The following is a 20,307-nucleotide window of genomic DNA, read 5'->3' as shown; positions in this document are numbered from 1 at the left end:
AAAAAAATATCTGATCCGTAGTTAAGTTCACTCCAGCTTGAGCATTTACAGGATATAGTTTTCATGCAGAATTTGGTGAATAGCATTGCTGTATATGTTTTTGTGACTATTAAACAAACACTGTGTACATGTCAATGAACTATACTGTATATACTCTTATATTTCAGATTTTTCTGTGTTTGCAAAAGCAATCACTAATAAACATATGAGCAGATTCTCAATCGGACTGCTATTTGAAATAGAAGGATATGACATTTTCATTCTTTTTATAAAAATAAGTAAGTATGATGTAAAAATATTCAACAGAATATTAGCAAATTGAATTAAAAAATGCATCAAAAGTGTCATCCATCATGATCAAGTAGGATTTATTCCAGGGATGCAAAGATGGTACATATTAAAAAATCCATCAACATCATACAGCACATCAACAAAAAAGAGGACAAAAATCACATGATCATCTCCATAGATGCTGAAAAACATTGGCAAAATTCAACATCCATTCATAATAAAAACTCTCAACAAAATGGGTGTGGAGGGTAAGTACCTCAACATAATAAAAGCCATATATTACAAACCCACAGCCAATATCAGACTTAGCAGCAAAAAGCTGAAAGATTTTCCCTAAGATTGAGAAAAAGACAAGGATGCCCACTCTCAACACTTTTATTCAACATAGTTCTGGAGGTCCTCGCCACAGCAATGAGACAACACAAAGAAATAAAAGGCATCCAGACTGGCAAGGAGGAAGTTAAACTGTCACTTTTTGCAGATGACTTGTCATTGTACATAAAACACCCTAAAGAATCCACCCCAAAACTACTAGAACTAATAACTGAATTCAGCAGAGTTGCAGGGTACAAAATTAATACACAGAAATTTGTTGCATTCCTACATACTAACAACAAATTAGCAAAAAGAGAAATTAGTAAAACAACTCCATTTACAATTGCATCAGAAAGAATAAAATACCTCAGAATAAACCTAACCAAGGAGTTGAAAGATCTTTACTCTGAAAATACAAGACACTCATGAGAGAGAAATTAAAGATAACACCAATAAATGGAAACACACCCTATGCTCATGGATAGGAAGAACTAATATTGTCAAAATGGTCATCCTGCCTAAAGCAATCTACAGATTCAATGCAATCCTTATTAAAGTACCAACAGCATTCTTCAACAAACTAGAACAAATAGTTCTAAAATTCATATGGAATCACAAAAGACCTTGAATAGCCAAAAGAATCCTGAGAAAGAAGAAGAAAGATGGGGAGATTATGCTCCCCAACTGGAATCTCTACTACAAAGCCACAGTAATCAAATCAATTTGGTACTGGTACAAGAACAGATCCATAGATCAATGGAATAGAATAGAAAGCCCTGATATAAACACAAAATTATACAGCCAGTTAATATATGATAAAGGAGCCATGGATGGGGAAACAACAGCCTCTTCAATCTGGTGTTGGTAAAACTAGACAGCTACATGTAAGAAAATGAAACTGGATTATTGTCTAACTCCATACACAAAAGTAAACTCGAAATGGATCAAAGACCTAAATGTAAGTCATGAAGCCATAAAACACTTAGAAGAAAACATACGCAAATGTCTCCTGAAGATAAACATGACCAACTTTTTCCTGAACACATCTCCTCGTGCAAGGGAAACAAAAGCAAAAATGAACAAGTGGGACTACATCAAACTGAAAAGCTTCTGTACAGCAAAGCACACCATCAGCAGAACAAAAAGACATCCTACAGTATGGAAGAATATATTTATAAGCTACTTATCCAATAAGGGGTTAACATCCAAAATACATGAAGAGCTCATACACCTCAACACCCAAAAAGCAAATAACTGTATTAAAAAATGGGCAGAGGATCTGAACAGACACTTCTCCAAGGAAGAAATATGGATAGCCAAAAAGCACATGAAAAGATGCTCCACATTGCTAATTACCAGGGAAATGCAAATAAAAAAATACAGTGAGATATCACCTCACACCAGTTAGGATGGCCAACATTCAAAAGACAAGAAAAAACAAATGCTGGCAAGAATGCAGAGAAAGGGGTATCCTCCTACACTGTTGGTGGGAATGTAAATTGGTTAGACCATTGTGGAAAGCAATATGGAGGTTCCTCAAAAAACCAAAAATAGAAATATCATTTGACATAGTAATTCCACTGCTAGGAATTTACCCAAAGAAAACAGGATCCTTGATTCAAAAAAAACATATGTACCCCTATGTTTACACTGAACTACTTAAAATAGCCAAGATATGGAAGCAACCTAAGTGTCCATCAGTAGATGAAATGAATAAGGATATGATACATATACACAATGGAATATTATACAGTCATAAAACAAAAGAAATCCTACCATTTACAACAACATGGATGGAGCTAAACGGTATTATGTTCAGTGAAATAAGCCAGGTGGAGAAAGACAAGCATCAAATGATTTCAATCATTTGTGGAGTATAACAAGGAAGCAAAACTGAAGGAACAAAACTGCAGAAGACTCACAGACTCCAAGAAGGATCTAGCAGTTACCAAAGGGGATGGGTGGGGGAGGGCAAGTGAGGAGGGAGGGAGAAGGGGATTATGGGGCATTATAATTAGCACACATAATATAGGTAGGTCATGGGAAGGGTAGTATAGTACAGAGAAGACAAGTAATGACTCTCCAGCATTTTACTACACTGAAGGATAGTGATTGCAATTGATAGAGAGAACTTGATAATATGGGTGAATGTTGAAACCACAGTGTTGCTCATGTGAAACTTCCCTAAGATTATATATCAATGATACCTTGATTAAAAAGAAATAAGTAAGTATGATACACCAAATGTTGCTGGGTAAGCATGAAATAGGAATTCTTGTTTATTAATGATAAAGGTATACATAGAGAAATAATAATTTGGTTTTGACTCAAAAAGCTAAAGCTGCACATGCCACAATAAAGCAGCCTCCCTTGCTTTTCTAGAAGAGATTATATGACATGGGAAATTTCTATTCCTTCAAAGTTTTGTAAAACACAGCCACACAATCTTTCATGAACTAATGTATATTTTGGTACAAATCTTGCCTTAAATGTTCTATTTTTTCTGTGGTTATTATGCTATCCAGATTTATTTTCTTGGTTCTTGAATCAATTTAGATTAATTTTTATATTTCTAAAAGATATCATTTAAACAAGAGATATCATTAATTTTATTCAGGGATCCTGTTGATATTCACATTTTTTCTGTGCATTCCTCCTTGTTTTCCAGCACTTCTCTGATGTGTAGTTCCTTTTTAGATCTACAGTTTCCAGAATTTCATTTGAGGATGTTATATAATCCTTTCTGGCAAACAACAATTAATCCAAAAATCTTCCCATATTCCTTAGGATTACAATTTTAGCAAAATATTTCTCTGCATAAATATATGATATGGCTGCTATAATACAGCCTTCAGCCAAAGTCATTCGATGAGAGGGTAAGTAAATAATAAGAGCTTTAATTTAGTGAAATATATTTCAGAATATTCATTGAGTAGCCCCCCCCTCCCACCCCAATGCCTGCCAACTGGCCCATAATAAATTAGCCTGCTGTCTAATGCATTTCAGAAATGAGATGAGATACATATTTTAATGTAACCCCAGATGTTCCTTTTTATAAATAGGCAAAAATCTCAGCTTCAAATTCACAGTTTATATATATATATCAAAATTAAAAAGACATAGTATGATTTTAACATATTTGAACAAATTTGGAGGTCTCAAGCTGCAATTTGGCTTCAAAATTTATTTGTGAGAACAAAATTGCTATTGAAAATGATAATTGCATTTCTTAAATACCAATATAATTCCAAACATTAAAATAAATTCAACACATTTCTCATTCATTATTTGTGCTTCAGGCAGAGTGCTGTTCATATTCTAATTAGTCATTATTAGGTACTTCTAATTATCTCAATTCTAACCCATTAAAAATTAGAAGATCAAAGTTTTAAATGATAGTAGCAATGAATTAGCCACCAAAGGTGGTGAGAGAATTGATTCAGTATGAGAAAAAAAAAAATCTATTATTTTCAAATGTCATTTTTTTCATTAAGTGAATTTTACTTTATAACCTGAAATACTATTTCCAGTAACTTTAGAAGCAAATTGGAAGATCTAATTATTGAGGAGAAAGATCAACTGATTAACAAGATGATATTTCAAAAGCTTCTATTTTCTCTAATGACACAAAGCTGTAAAATATTAATATATTTTGCTGCCCACACATCCTAGAACAATTTGCAATTTTCCAAATGAGATGGTAGTACTGGTAAATAAGCTGTGAGGTTTTACAGAACTTCACCATAATCTCTTTTCATGCCACAGAGCTGATCATAAAAGATCAAACTGAATTGAAAATTTATGTAAATATCAATTAAAAGGGCTTCAGTTCTGACCAAAATGAATCCCATTTCAACAAGTAAATGGGATCAAATGACAGAGCTGTTAGGTAGCTGAAAAAGGTAACCTCAAAGTGCTTTAGGTTACACACAGTCTTGGGGTCAAGCTAATAGGCTCTTTTGTAGGTTCAGTGTTACAGCACAGAAAGTAAATATATATTTCAACTTCACCAAAAAACATACTTTTTCAAATAAAAGCTGAAGGTTAATTCCAAATTCAGAGTCCAAACTCAGAGAGTCTTTATGTTAGAGCAGGTAAAGAGCTAATTTAAATGAAGACACAGAAAAATGTGCACTGTAAAAAAAAAAATGAAGTCTACACAATAATAATATGAGAGGTCATTTAAAATCAGGAAAGACAAAAAAAGGGGGTTCATGGCTCATTATAAAATTTAAACTTGATTAATAGAAAGCAATGGCCCTCTAAAACAATAAACTAACATGTAGGACCTTAAAAGGTGCCCACCATTACACTCAAGTGAGTTTAAACTATGTTTTGCCATCGAAGCGCTGGTGTTAATGAATGAGAGGTTCCCACCAAGAGACAGAGTTCTGCTAAGGATAATCATGAAGGAATCTTATTTGCATGAATAATAGAGTTTTAAAGGACTATTAGTGTTCTTTTGTTGTAGATGGCATGGAGAATATGAAGGATGACTTGGAGGGAAAAACAATTCTCAGAAAAAAATGGAGAAAATAAACAAACCCAAAATAAATCCTGGAGGAAAATAGGTGTGTCATAGGAAAAAATGCATAGTGAAATAATTGCATTTTGTTGGTCAGCCCCAGGTAAGAAAATTGGAAAACAAAATTAGGATTATAGATTCCCAGGTACACAAGTATAAAATGTAATAATATTTATGGGCTTGGATCTCAGATTTGAAACATAAAACCACATTTAAAAAAAGCATTACTCTCCCCAAAGAAATATAAGTAAGTGGGAAGATGAGAAAGATGAGGAATTTAAGACTTCATGGAAATAACAGACTTTGGTTGAGACTCAAAGAAGAAAAGAAAGAAATAATATTATAGTGTATTACTGCCTTTCATAGAGAAAGAGGGTATTGGTGAACTTTTTTCTAATAGTTTATAGAACTACTTCAGTGAAAATATATATAATAAGTGGTGATGTATAATGTAGAGCTGTAAGGAATGTTTTGCTTTACTAAATTAAAATTTCTGCAAACTCTTAATTTGCCTTGCTGAGCACTAAAAAGATAGAGAAGCAATGAGCTTCTTTCACATTAATCACGAAGAATTGATTAATAAATTGAAAGGGGTAAGAATTGTGGCAAAATTCACCATACTGTTCCATATGTATAATATTGAAAGACAGGAATGAAAGACACAGCCATAGCAAACTAAAGATCAAATTATTTCCTTTTTTGTGATTCCTTAGCAATAAGAACAGAATTACATTGAACTGTCATGATCTGTTGCTATTTCATCTCCCCAAATAGAATTTGAACCTTTCAAAATCAGCAATAATATTTTGTTCATCTTTATATTTTTGTTATGCAGAAAAGTAGACATGAATTGAGTGGAGAAAAAATAAGTCTGGTAAAGTCCACCTAAAGGGATTTAAAGAGTTAACCAGATAAAACTAGAGAACCAGAAAGGACTCACAAAGTTAATGAGTTAATTAGGTGAAGTTCCAAAGGCCAGGAGTCACTTAGAATGTCTGGATAATCCCCAGATAAAGAAAAATATCCAAGTGCAGCTCATGTCTTCATCACTGTAGCAATTATATCATGCCATTGTAAAATCTACTTAGCCTGCTAAAAGGCCCAGCTTTTCTTTATAACTTAGCATATATGCTGTTTTTCCCTCTTCCTTCAGCCTCTAATCAAGTAACTTTTTAACCAGGGCAGTAGACAGACCTAGGAGGTGTAATTAAACCTCTGTGTACAGAGAATGCTGAGATCCAGGCCAATACAGTCACCTAAATAACTCAATTCTTTTTTTTGTTGTTGTTATCATTAAAATACAATTACATGAAGAATATTATGTTTATTAGGCTCTCCCCTACCCCAAGTCCCCCCACAAACCCCATTACAGTCACTGTACATCAGAATGGTAAGATGTTGTAGAATCACTACTTGTCTTCTCTGTGTTGCACAGCCCTCCCCTTTCCCCCACTCCCCACATTACACATGCTAATCATAATGCCCCCTTTCTTCTTCCCCACGCTTATCCCTCCCTACACTCCCATTCTCCCCAGTCTCTTTCCCTTTGGTACCCGTTAGTCCATTCTTGGGTTCTGTGATTCTGCTGCTGTTTTGTTCCTTCAGTTTTTCCTTTGTTCTTATACTCCACAGATGAGTGAAATCATTTGGTATTTCTCTTTCTCTGCTTGGCTTATTTCACTGAACAAAATACCCTCTAGCTGCATCCATGTTGTTGCAAATTGTAGGATTTGTTTTCTTCTTATGGCTGAATAATATTTCATTTTGTATATGTACCACATCTTCTTTTTCCATTCATCTACTAATGCACACTTAGGTCGCTTCCATTTCTTGGCTATTGCAAATGGTGCTGCAATAAACATAGGGAGCATCTGTCTTTTTCAAACTGGAGTGCTGCATTCTTAGGGTAAATTCCTAGAAGTGGAATTCCTGGGTCAAATGGTAAGTCTATTTTGAACATTTTGAGGAAACTCCATATTGCTTTCACAATGGTTGAACTAATTTACATTTCCACCAGCAGTGTAGGAGGGTTCCCCTTTCTCCACAACCTCGCCAACATTTGTTGTTGTTTGTCTTTTGGATGGTGGCCATCCTTGCTGGTGTGAGGTGATATCTCATTGTGGTTTTAATTTGCATTTCTCTGATAACTAGCGATGTGGAGTATCTTTTCATGTGTCTGTTGGCCATCTGAATTTCTTCTCTAGAGAACTGTCTGTTCAGCTCCTCTGTCCATTTTTTAATTGGATTATTTGCTTTTTGTTTGTTGAGGTGTGTGAGCTCTTTATATATTTTGGATGTCAAGCCTTTATTGGATCTGTCATTTACGAATATATTCTCCCATACTGTAGGGTACTTTTTGTTCTATTGATGGTGTCCTTTGCTGTACAGAAGCTTTTCAGCTTGATATAGTCCCGCTTGTTCATTTTTGCTTTTGTTTTCCTTGCCTGGGGAGATATGTTCATGAAGAAGTCACTAATGTTTATATCCAAGAGATATTTACCTATGCTTTTTTCTAAGAGTTTTATGGTTTTATGACTTACATTCAGGTCTTTGATCCATTTTGAATTTACTTTTGTGTATGGGGTTAGACAGTGATGCAGTTTCCTTTTCTTACATGTAGCTGTCCAGTTTTGCCAGCACCATCTGTTGAAGAGACTGTCATTTCCCCACTGTATGTCCATGGCTCCTTTATCAAATATTAATTGACCATCTATGTTTGGGTTAATGTCTGGAGTCTCTATTCTGTTCCACTGGTCTGTGGCTCTGTTCTTGTGCCAATACCAAATTGTCTTGATTACTATGGCTTTGTAGTAGAGCTTGAAGTTGGGGAGTGAGATCCTCCCTACTTTACTCTTCTTTCTCAGGATTGCTTTGGCTATTTGGGGTCTTTGGTGTTTCCATATGAATTTTATAAATATTTGTTTCAGTTCATTGACGAATGTTGTTGGTAATTTGATAGGGATTGCATCAAATCTGTATATTGCTTTGGGCAGGATGGCCATTTTGATGATATTAATTCTTCCTAGCTAAGAGCATGGGATGAGTTTCCATTTGTTAGTGTCCTCTTTAATTTCTCTTAAAAGTGTCTTGTAGTTTTCAGGGTATAGGGCTTTCACTTCCTTGGTTAGGTTTATTCCTAGGTGTTTTATTCTTTTTGATGCAATTGCGAATGGAATTGTTTCCTGATTTCTCTTTCAATTGGTTCATTGTTAGTGTATAGGAAAGCCACAGACTTCTGTGTGTTAATTTTGTATCCTGCAACTTTGCTATATTCCGATATCAGTTCTAGTAGTTTTGAAGTGGAGTGTTTAGGGTTTTTTATGTACAGTATCATGTCATCTGCAAATACTGACACTTTAACTTCTTCTTTACCAATCTGGATTCCTTGTATTTCTTTGTTTTGTCTAATTGCCGTGGCTAGGACCTCCAGTACTATGTTGAATAACAGTGGGGAGAGTGGGCACATCCCTGTCTTGTTCCCAATCTCAGAGGAAAAGCTTTCAGTTTCTCGCTGTTCCGTATGATGTTGGCTGTGGGTTTATCATAGATGGCCTTTATTATGTTGAGGTACTTGCGCTCTATACCCATTTTGCTGAGAGTTTTTATCATGAATGGATGTTGAATTCTGTCAAATGCTTTTTCAGCATCTATGGAGATGATCATGTGGTTTTTGTCCTTCTTTTTGTTGATGTGGTGGTTGATGTTGATGGATTTTCAAATGTTGTACCATCCTTGCATCCCTGGGATGAATCCCACTTGGTCATGGTGTATGATCCTTTTGATATATTTTTGAATTCAGTTTGCTAATATTTTATTGAGTATTTTTGCATCTACATTCATCAAGGATATTGGTGTGTAATTTTCTTTTTTGTTGGGGTCTTTGCCTAGTCTTGGTATTAGGGTGATGTTAGCTTCATAGAATGAGTTTGGGAGTATCCCCTCCTCTTCTATTTCTTGGAAAACTTTAAGGAGAATGGGTATTATGTCTTCCCTGTATGTCTGATAAAATTCCAAGGTAAATCCATCTGGCCCGGGTGTTTTGTTCTTTTGGTAGTTTTTTGATTACCGCTTCAATTTCGTTGCTGGTAATTGGTCTGTTTAGATTTTCTGTTTCTTTCTGGGTCAGTCTTGGAAGGTTGTATTTTTCTAGGAAGTTGTCCATTTCTCCTAGGTTTCCCAGCTTGTTAGCATATAGGTTTTCATAGTACTCTGTAAGAATTCTTTGTATTTCTGTGGGTTCCATCATGATTTTTCCTTTCTCGTTTCTGATTCTGTTGATTTGTGTTGACTCTCTTTTTCTCTTAATAAGTCTGGCTAGAGGCTTATCTATTTTGTTTATTTTCTTGAAAAACCAGCTCTTGGTTCCTTTGATTTTTTTCTATTGTTTTATTCTTTGCAATTTTGTTTATTTCTTCTCTGATCTTTATTATGTCCCTTCTTCTGCTGACTTTAGGCCTCATTTGTTCTTCTTTTTCCAATTTTTATAATTGTGACATTAGACTGTTCATTTGGGTTTGTTCTTTTTCTTTAAATATGCCTGGATTGCTATATACTTTCCTCTTAATGCTTTCTCTGCATCCCACAGAAGGTAGGGCTTTGTGTTGTGGTTGTCATTTATTTCCACGTATTGCTGGATCTCCATTTTAATTTGGTCGTTGATCCATTGACTATTTAGAAGCATGTTGTTAAGCCTCCATGTGTTTGTGAGCCTTTTTGCTTTCTTGGTACAATTTATTTCTAGTTTTATACCTTTGTGGTCTGAAAAGTTTGTTGGTAGAATTTCAATGTTATTGAATTTACTAAAGCACTTTTTGTGGCGTAGTATGTGGTCTATTCTGGAGAATGTTCCATGTGCACTTGAGAAGAATGTGTATCCTGTTGCTTTTGGGTGTAGAGTTCTATAGATGTCTATTAGGTCCATCTGTTCTAGTGTGTTGTTCAGTGCATCTGTGTCCTTACTTATTTTCTGTCTGGTGAATCTGTCCTTTGGAGTGAATGGTGTTTTGAAGTCTCCTAAAATGAATGCATTACATTCTATTCCCTCCTTTAGTTCTGTTAGTATTTGTTTCACATAGGCTGGTGCTCCTGTGTTGGGTGCATATATATTTAGAATGGTTATATTCTCTTGTTGCACTGAGCCTTTTATCATTATGTAATGTCCTTCTTTATCTCTTGTTACTTTCTTTGTTTTGAAGTGCATTTTTTCTGATACTAGTACTGCAACACCTGCTTTTTCTCCCTATTGTTTGCATAAAATATCTTTTCCCATCCCTTGATTTTTAGTCTGTGCATGTCTTTGGGTTTGAGGTGAGTTTCTTGTAAGCAGCTTATAGATGGGTCTTATTTTTTTATCCATTCAGTGACTCTATGTCTTTTGATTGGTGTATTCAGTCCATTTATATTTAGGGTGATTATCGATAGGTATGTACTTATTGCCATTTCAGGCTTTAGATTCGTGGTTACCAAAGGTTACAGGTTACTTTCCTTACTATCTGAGAGTCTAACTTAACTCACTTAGTATGCTGTTACAAACACAATCTAAAGCTTCTTTTCTATTTCTCCTCCTTTTTCTTCCTCCTTCATTCTTTATATATTAGGTATTAAATTCTGTACTTTTTATCTATCCCTTGATTGACATTGGGAATAGTCTATTTAATTTTGCATATGCCTTGCAATCAGCTGCTCCACCTTCCCTACTGTGGTTTTACTACTTGTGGTGACAGCTATCCAACCCTAGGAACACTTCCATCTATAGCAGTCCCTCCAAAATAGACTACAGAGATGGTCTGTGAGAGGTGATCTCTCTCAGCTTTTGCTTATCTGGAAATTATTTAATCCCTCTTTCAAATTTAAATGATAATCTTGCTGGATAAAGTAATCTTGGTTCCAGGCCCTTCTACTTCATGGCATTAAATACATCATGCCACTCCCTTCTGGCCTGTAAGGTTTCTGCTGAGAAGTCTGATGTTACTCTGATGGGCTTTCCTTTGTATGTGATCTTATTTCTGTCTCTGGCTACTTTTAACAGTCTGTCCTTATCCTTGATCTTTCCCATTTTAATTACTATGTGACTTGGTGTTTTCTTCCTTGGTTCCCTTGTGTAAGGGGATCTGTGGATCTCCATGGCCAGATTGGGGAAGCTTTCCGCAACTACCTCCTCAAAGACACTTTCTTTCCCTTTTTCTCTCTCTTCTTCTTCTGGTCTCCCTATAATGCGAATATTGTTCTCCTTGGATTGGTCACACAGTTCTCTCAATATTCTTTCATTTTTAGAGATCCTTTTCTCTCTCTGTGCCTCAGCTTCCTTTTATTCCTATTCTCTAGTTTCTGTTTCATTCATTGTCTCCTCCACCATATCCAACCTGCTTTTAATACCCTCCATTGTGCTCTTCAATGACTGGATCTCTGACCTGAAATCATTCGTGAGTTCTTGGATGTCTTACAATACCTCAATTAGAAAGTTGATAATTTTTATTTTGAACTCCCTTTCAGAAAGAGTCACAAGTTCCATATCATTTAAATCTTTCTCGGGAGTTGTATTAATAATTTTACTCTGGACAAGGTTCCTTTGGCGTTTCATGTTTGTGTATGGCGCCCTCTAGTGTCCAGAAGCTCTCTTCTGGAGCTGCTCATCCCCTGAAGCAATGTCGGGGGTCACATGGGAGCGGTACTGCTATGTGGGGGGAGCAAAGAGCTGTTCCCCACCTCCCTGCTGCTGTGCCTGTCTCCACTGCCTGAGCCAGTGGGCTGGTCACACAGGTATGTTTCTGTCCCAGAGCAGCCGGATATGGATCCCTGCTTTTCACAAGCAGCCAGAATCCCAGTCCCCCCAGGAACTCTGCCTGTATTAACTTTCCAACCCAGTAGTCATGTGAGTCTCATGAAAGCACCGTGAAATGTAGGTTTGTGCTCCCAGTGCAGTTCTCTGGAGCTAGGTATTTCAGACCCAAGCCTTCCACTCCCTCCCTGCTCTGTTTCTTTTCCTCCCCCGGGTGAGCTGGGGTGGGGCAGGGTCTTGGGTCCTGCAGAACCACAGCTCTGGTACGTTACCCCTTTTGGTGAGGTCTGCTCTTTTCTCCAGGTGTATACAGTCTGGCCATCTTCTTTCTTGTTGCTCTCTCAGGATTAGTTGCCCCTATTAAATTTTCTAGTTGTATCCAGTTTTAGGAGGAAGCCTCTGTCTCTCCTCTCATGCCTCCATCTTTAATACCATCTAATAACTCTATTCTTACAATAATAACTTCAAAGGAACTATTAATCACCTGTATACATCATGCCTTAGTTTGACCATTACCCAAAAAGCCCTATAAAACCCCAGAGACCAAATGCTTAAGTGTGCCTCCTCTCTGAGTTTACCTGCATGGCTCACCTTCCCTTGAGTGTGTCACTTTTTTTGTTTTACTCCAGATTAGGGAGGGCTTGCTGAGAGCTCTGATCTGGGGCTTGCAAGTTCCCATTGCCTGGGTGACCAGGACAGAACTATGGCTATACAGTTATGCTCCTTAGTAACCTGCCTATTTTCTTTGCCTTTGGGAAATTCTCAGTACATTGTCTCACTCCATCCAGTGCTCTGTAACTCCCCCAGATCCTGGGGTGGTAGGAACTCAGTTCCCATGCCTTGCAGATTCAAGTGGACACTGGATGCCAAGTGACACTGGCTTTAGGAGTTGGCAGGGTATGTGCCCTATGCTGAGTAGGAGTTCAATAAGCTTCCCTTTCCTCCCTGTTTTTCCTTCCTCTCTGCTTTATTTAAGTAAACCTGCCTTTCTCTGCCTTGACTCTCACCAGCTCCTCCTTTGGAGTGTATTCAAATAAAACCTTAACCCTGCTTAACTACTGTGTCTCTGCCCTTCAACCCTGTATTGTGGCAGGGACAGAACCCAGGAGAATAAACTCAACCCCCAATATTTTTAATGCATAGCACCATATTTCTTATTGGGAAATTTACAGTTGATCCTCATGATTCATGGATTCTGTATTTGAAAATTTGCCTACAGACTAAAACTTATTTAGAACCCCAAAATAAATACACATGATCCTTTCACAGTTATTTAAAGACACGCATATATGTAAGGAAAGGTGAGAAATATTAGTCACTCAACACACACTTGCCCAGCTAATACTGAACATGGAAGTAGCTTCCATCATGTTTCTGCTTTCATACTATAAACAATGTACTTTCGTGGGTTATTTAATGCCACATTTTTCTCATTTTTTGTGTCTTTTGTTGGTAATGTTGCTGTTTAAAATGCCCCCAAGCAGAGTGTTGAAGTTCTCTCTACTGTTCCTAATAACAACAAAAGGCTGTGATGTGCCTCACTGAGAAAAATGCATGTGTTACATAAACTTTGTTCAGGCATGAGTTACAGTGCTGTTGGATTAATGTGTACTTGCATCAGTCACATCCTAAACGGCACGCTACAACTTCATCTCATCTCTAACTTCCTTGAGTTCTTGCCCTCTATATATGTAATTTCTTCATCAGGCTGTTTTAAAGACCTAAAGAGCTAATATGAAAGAAAATATTTTCTAAATTCTAAAATGCTGAGCAAATAATTATCTTTCGATGATATCAATTTTTTCTACTGAGGAAAATTAAATGTACATAAGTCATTACTTCTAGGGTAAATACTTTTACTCTCCTTTAAAAAAATTGACTCAGCAACTTCAAGATATTTAGAAGTCATCATACTTGGAGATGTGAGCATAAGGATTGTAAAATGTATAAAGATCCAAAGAGTTTGAAGTTTAGGTGAATGAATTTGGCATTCAAGTTTCTATAAATAGATATATAAGGTAGGAAACTATAAACAAAGAAGGCAATTCTATTAGGGTACGAAGAACAGTAAAAGCATAAACGAAACTTCTTTCAAAGAGGTAATGGAACTGATGCATAGATCCCTCACACAGAAACAGAAGGAAAAGAAAAAAAAGTTTGTTTTTAGCATTTTACTTTCCCTGATATTAAAAATTATTTGAAGTACACAAAGAAAAATATTCTTAAGGGACATTCTTGTGCAGTAATAATTTTTACCTAAATATTAAGTGTAATATATTTGATGTCAAGTTTGCTCCAAAATACAATTTTGGAATTCATCTTATGTATTTTTTTCTTGCAAAAATTATAGTTTTTTTTCTAGACTTGTTATGTGTTTTAATTATGTTTGCTGGTTGTAACATGATCTCCATTTACACTAATTACTAACTACTGTAATTATACAAATCATGCTTATACACACTAATTTACCTAAGATGATATTTAAACAAAAATTATCTTTTCTTGCTTGCAACAGGGAAAGATGAGTTGCTGAGATTTATTAAACAAAGGTCAAACACCATAGAGACAGCATGAGTTGTGCAAGAACTTGAGGATGAGGTGAGGTGAGGCAGGAATTCTTTACTTGGGCTGAGTGGTTCTTTTCTCAAAGCTTTTTCTTATCCCTTAAGCTTAAGTGTGAAACCCACAAGAGCTGGGGATCAAATAAGAAGGATTTACCTTACTAGATGATGTAGCAATCCATCCGAGATACTATTTCCTTATAATCAGATTCTATGTACCTATTGCATCCACCTCTTCCCTACCATAACATTTTGAATATTGCTATGGGCATCAATAAATCAGCAGATACTGAGTATAGGAAGGTCCTGGAAAACCAGGCCCTCAGTCTATATGTTATTTATCAGAAGAGAAGAAGGTAAGGAATGTATTAAACCCTGATTACATGTTCCTTTCAATACTCCACTTGATTGGCATAACAATATGGTGAGATTAAAATATCGTTAGCTATATTTTGCCTGTTGTAGAAAAAGTAAGCTATTTTATAGAATAGTTTTCTAAATTTACACAGCTAATAAGTGGTAAAATTGGTGTTAGAATCCTGATTCTAATATCTGTGCCCATTCGAATACAGCAAGAATCCCTGTTAGAATTCTTTGAGCCACAAGCATACAGACCCCACCTTTCAGACATAGTGTGACTATAAAACAAGTCTGAAAGAAAAATTCCTTTTCTTTATGATGAGAGCTGATTAACTTTGGCTCCATTATTTTTTTCCTTTGATTCTGGATCTTCCTTCCCTGAGCCTGCAGTTCTCCTGAGATCTGCGTTTCTGGCTCTTAGATGCTTCTGTTATTTCCTCCCCCATTACTATTGATATGTCCATACATTCTGATATGTCCTGGTTAATGTTGCACAGAAATCAATAGTTCAGTAGTCCTCTTGATAAAATCTTTTTAGGCTTGGTGTTAGAGGTAACACATTTAAATGTATACTACTGCTCCCCAAAATTAAAGTGTACTTTATCTGGAAGCCAAACAAAATTCAGCAGGTTTTTCAGCATTCAAGCATGCTGAAGAATGTTTTCAAAGGATTTGAGGTTTAAAGTTGGAGAGTGTGTAGGAGGCCAAAAAGAACTGACCCATTAGGGTTAAAAAAAAATCATTTTTTTCTATACCATCTCAAATAGAGCCCATACTCATACTTTAGAACCAATTCAAATATCTTTCCTCCAAAAGCCTTCTCTAATTTTGATTGTAATTCCTTCTAAATGTTTCCATGGTATCTTTATGTAAGTGACAATAGCTATCATACAGATAATATATTAAGGGTAGGGATTCTGTGCTAAATTTTGTTCCCCCAGCTTTAAACATGTACTTTGTTTCTTAATAATGTGTTCCTGGAATAGAAAGGATTCTTTGTGTATTAACAGTCAATTTGGTTGTATATAGTTTCCATCTTAAATTGTATAATATATTCTAAACTTTGGATTTGTAACTATTCTTTTGTGAAGATGGATGCTATTTAGTGCCTTTATGTAGATTGGAATGAGTAAAGTGTTGTAGTTCTTGTACTTATTGGTCAAGGCAACATTAAAGGGATCTTTTGTGTAAATATATGTCTGTTCTTTGTATACAATAGTCCCTGAACAGTGACTTTAAGGTCGTAATGGTGGTGTTCTCCTCATATTTGAAGCTTTATTTTCAATGAAATTATTAGAAATATGTGATAAACATATTTAGCATCTGAGAATAAAGAAAAGACAAAATCTGTTTCTGAAGGTAATGAACTTATTGATAAAAACATAGTGAAAAAAGAACAAAACAGCAAAATAGCTTGCTTTAGACTGCACAGATTTTACATGCATGTAGGGCAAGTCATTTTAAGGTATACAGTTTAATTAAGGCTACTAAGTTTTAAAACACAATTTAATAAATCCATAAAAATATTTTTAAAAATTGGTCATTCAAAGAATTATCTGACTTATGAGGAATGAAATATAAAACAACACAAAAAAGTAATTTAATGTGCATTTATTAGCATATAGTAATACCCAAACTAAAAATAATTATGTTTTTTCCTAACCATGAAAGAAGAGAAGAAAGAGAAACTAATTCTAAGTAAACAATTATAATGTGTTGAAGACCTTTGATTCAAGATTTTGAGGTCTGTATTTATTTTTCAAATTTGGTAGAGATTTAGTCATTTTCTTAATTATGTTTCATGTTGTTTTAATTATACTAAACATTTAAATATGTGTACACTGTTTTCCTTCACGTAGTAACTGATCACTGGGAAAGTTTCATATTGTTACCATTACTTCATGGAAACCAAAATCAAGTACTTCAAGGTAGTATAAAAAAGCATCACAAATACAACCTTATCATGAAATCAAAAATCCTAAATCATTTGAGGAAAAGCAACAATATAAAATAGAGGCACAAAATTCAAGAGTAAGATAACTAACATATAAGAAAGTAGATTTATCAGGGAAAAAATAGTAATACTTTAGATTGCCATTATCTCTAGAGGTATATCAACAGTAGTCAAATTTTAAATTCTAACATGAAAAAACAAAATTCTCAAAATCTATGCTTAATATGATTATTGACTACATTAATGAGCTAAATTGTTGATAGAGGGATACTGCTACTAAATAATACAAAAATAAAGAACCACACAAAGGAAAGACACAGGATTCCTAAGATATTTTTTTTAATATTACAGAAGATTTGGAGAGATAAAAATGGCCAAATGTTCTTTAAAAAGAAATGAAGACCTAGAATTGAAGTAACATTTCTGAATACCCAAAATTAAAAGAGGAATTACTTTAACAGGTATGACATATTAAATGAATTAAATGACATTAAAACAAACTTTTTATAGTCTGCATTTGCTGTAAGGTGATTGTAAAAGTACATCGCCAAAATTCTAAGGAGCAGATGATCTTGAACACAAAATCCTTAACAAATGAGATTATCACTTAAGGGAGAGGACATGCAAGAACTCATATATTACTTTTCAAAAAGTACGTAATTAACTATAGTAGGAAAAAATGCATAAATGAAATAAGAAATTCAACAAGGAAAAAAGCAACAATCAAAAAAAGAAGTTCTAGAGTTGAATAATACAGCTAATGAACTGAATAATTCAATATACAGTTTCAAAATTAGAATCAAATATACAGAAGAAAGAATTAGTGACAACATTGGAAATTATCCAGGGAGAGAAGCAAAAAGAATGAAAAAGAGTGAAGAAAGCCTACAGGAATTATGGGACACAATGAAAAGAAACAATATTTGCATTATGAGAATTCCAGAAAAGAAAGAGAAAGAGACAGAAAGTATATTTAAAGTAATAATGGGTAAAAATTTCCCAAACCTTGGAAAGAAATAGGCATTCAGATCCATGAGGCCAAAAAGACCCCGAATAGTTTGAACCTGATTATGGCTTCACATAGACACAATATAATTACATTTTCAAATGTCAAAGACAAATAAATAATTTTAAAAGCAGGAAGAGAAAAGATAATTTATAAGAGAACCCCCACATGGAAATTAAAGAACACTCTGAACCAACGGGTCAAATAAGAAATTAAAGGGAAGATAAAATTCTCTTAAGAAGAACAAAAATGGAAATCCAACATACCATAACTTGTGGCATGCAGCAAAAGCAGTTCTAAGAGGGAAGTTCATAGCAATAAACACCTTCATTAAAAATCTAGAAAGATTCAAAATAAACAACCTAACTCTACACCTGAAGAAACTAGAAAAGAAGAATAAACTGAGTCCAAAACTAGTGGAAGAAAACAAAATAATAGAGATTAGAGCAGAAATAAATTAATAAAGAAGATTTAAAATCACTAGAACAGATTAACCAAATTAAGAGTTGGTTCTATAAAAATAAAAACATAGTTAACAAACTTTCATCTAGACTAACCAAGAGGGGAAGAAATACTCAAATCCACAAAATTTTAAATGTAGAAGAATACATTACAACAGATACCACAGAAATTAAAACCTCATTAGAGTTTACTATGAATAACTGTATTTCAACAAACTGGACAACCTAGGAGAAATGGATAAATGTTTAGAAATATACAAATTACCAAGACTCAATCAGAAAGAAATAGAAAATCTAAAAAGAACAATTAGTAATGAGATTGGATCAGTAGTCAAAAATCTCCCAATGAAGACACCCAGAACTGTATGGCTTTAGGGTGAATCCTGACATACATTTAATGAAGAATTAATGCCAATTCTCAAACTCTTCCTAATACTTGCAGAGGAGGGAAGATTCCCACTAATTTTATGAGGCCATCATTATTTTGATACCAATACCAGGAAAGGGCTCTACTAGAAAAGAAAACTATAGATCAATATCCCTGATGGATAAAGATGCAAAAATTCTCAATAAAATATTAGCAAACCAAATTCTGTAGCACATTAAAAGGATTATACACAATCATCTGGTGAGATTTATCCCTGGGATGCAAGGATGGTTCAACATATGCAAATTAATCAATACAGTGCATCATATTAATAGAATGAAAGAAAATTTTAATCATCTCAATAGACATAGAAAAAATATTTGACAAAATTCCCTATCTATTCATGATAAACTCTTTACAAATTAGACATAGAAGGAACATATCTCATTATAATAAAAGCCATTTAACAAGCCTATAGCAAACATCATACTCAGTGGTGAAAGGCTGAAAACTTTTCTTCCAAGATCAGGAACAAGAAAAAGGTGCTCGCTCTTGCCACTCTTCAGAAACATTTTACTATAATTTATAGCTAGAACAATCAAGCAAGAAAAAGAAATAAAGGGTATCAGGATTGGAAAGGAGGCAGTGAAATTTTTTCTATTTTACATGATATGAATTCATATATGGAAATCCTAAAGACTCACCCCAAAAAACTGTTAGATATAATCAATGAAACAAGTAAAGTCTCGAGGTACAAAACTAACTTTCAGAAATCAGTAGCATTTCTACATACTAACAAAGGATTTTCTGAAAAATATGTCAGTGCCATATTTTTGCCACAAAAGCATCTATTTTTAATTTTTTGAGGACTCTCTTTTCTTTAGCTTTCTTTATTGTAAGAACACACTATATAATACATATAACATACAAAATATGTGTTAACTGACTGCTATTGATAGGAGTTTGAGTCAACAGTAGGCTATTAGTAGTTAAGTGCTCAGAAAGTGAAAAGAACTTTGACTGCATAAGATGTTGGCACCCCTAATGCCCACATTCTTCAAAGGTCAGTTGTAGTTTATTTGTAGAATTTTATATGAGAAGTAGTAGCTAAGCCAAGCATCGATAATTTTCTTTTTTTTTTTTTTTTTTTTTAGATAATTATTTTTTATTGAAGGGTAGTTGACACACAGTATTACATTACATTAGTTTCAGGTGTACAACACAGTGATTCAACATTTATATACATGATAATTCTAGGTACCAGCTATCACCATACCAAGTTGTTACAATATTTTGACTATATTCCTTATGCTATACATTACATCCCGGTTGCTTATTTATTTTACAATTGGAAGTGTGTACTTTTTCTTGGTTGTTGTTGTTAGGGCATCTCTCATATTTATTGATCAAATGGTTGTTAACAACAATAAAATTCTGTATAGGGGAGTCAATGCTCAATGCACAATCATTAATCCACCCCAAGCCTAATTTTCGTCAGTCTCCAATCTTCTGAAGCATAACGAACAAGTTCTTACATGGAGAACAAATTCTTACATAGTGAATAAGTTACATGGTGAACAGTACAAGGGCAGTCATCACAGAAACTTTTGGTTTTGCTCATGCATTATGAACTATAAACAGTCAGTTCAAATATGAATACACATTTGATTTTTATACTTGATTTATATG

Source organism: Manis pentadactyla, chromosome 8 (assembly GCF_030020395.1).
Source record: "Manis pentadactyla isolate mManPen7 chromosome 8, mManPen7.hap1, whole genome shotgun sequence".
Taxonomy (NCBI): domain Eukaryota; kingdom Metazoa; phylum Chordata; class Mammalia; order Pholidota; family Manidae; genus Manis; species Manis pentadactyla.
The sequence above is the reverse complement of the archived record's forward strand: the minus strand, read 5'-3'. Positions refer to the sequence as shown.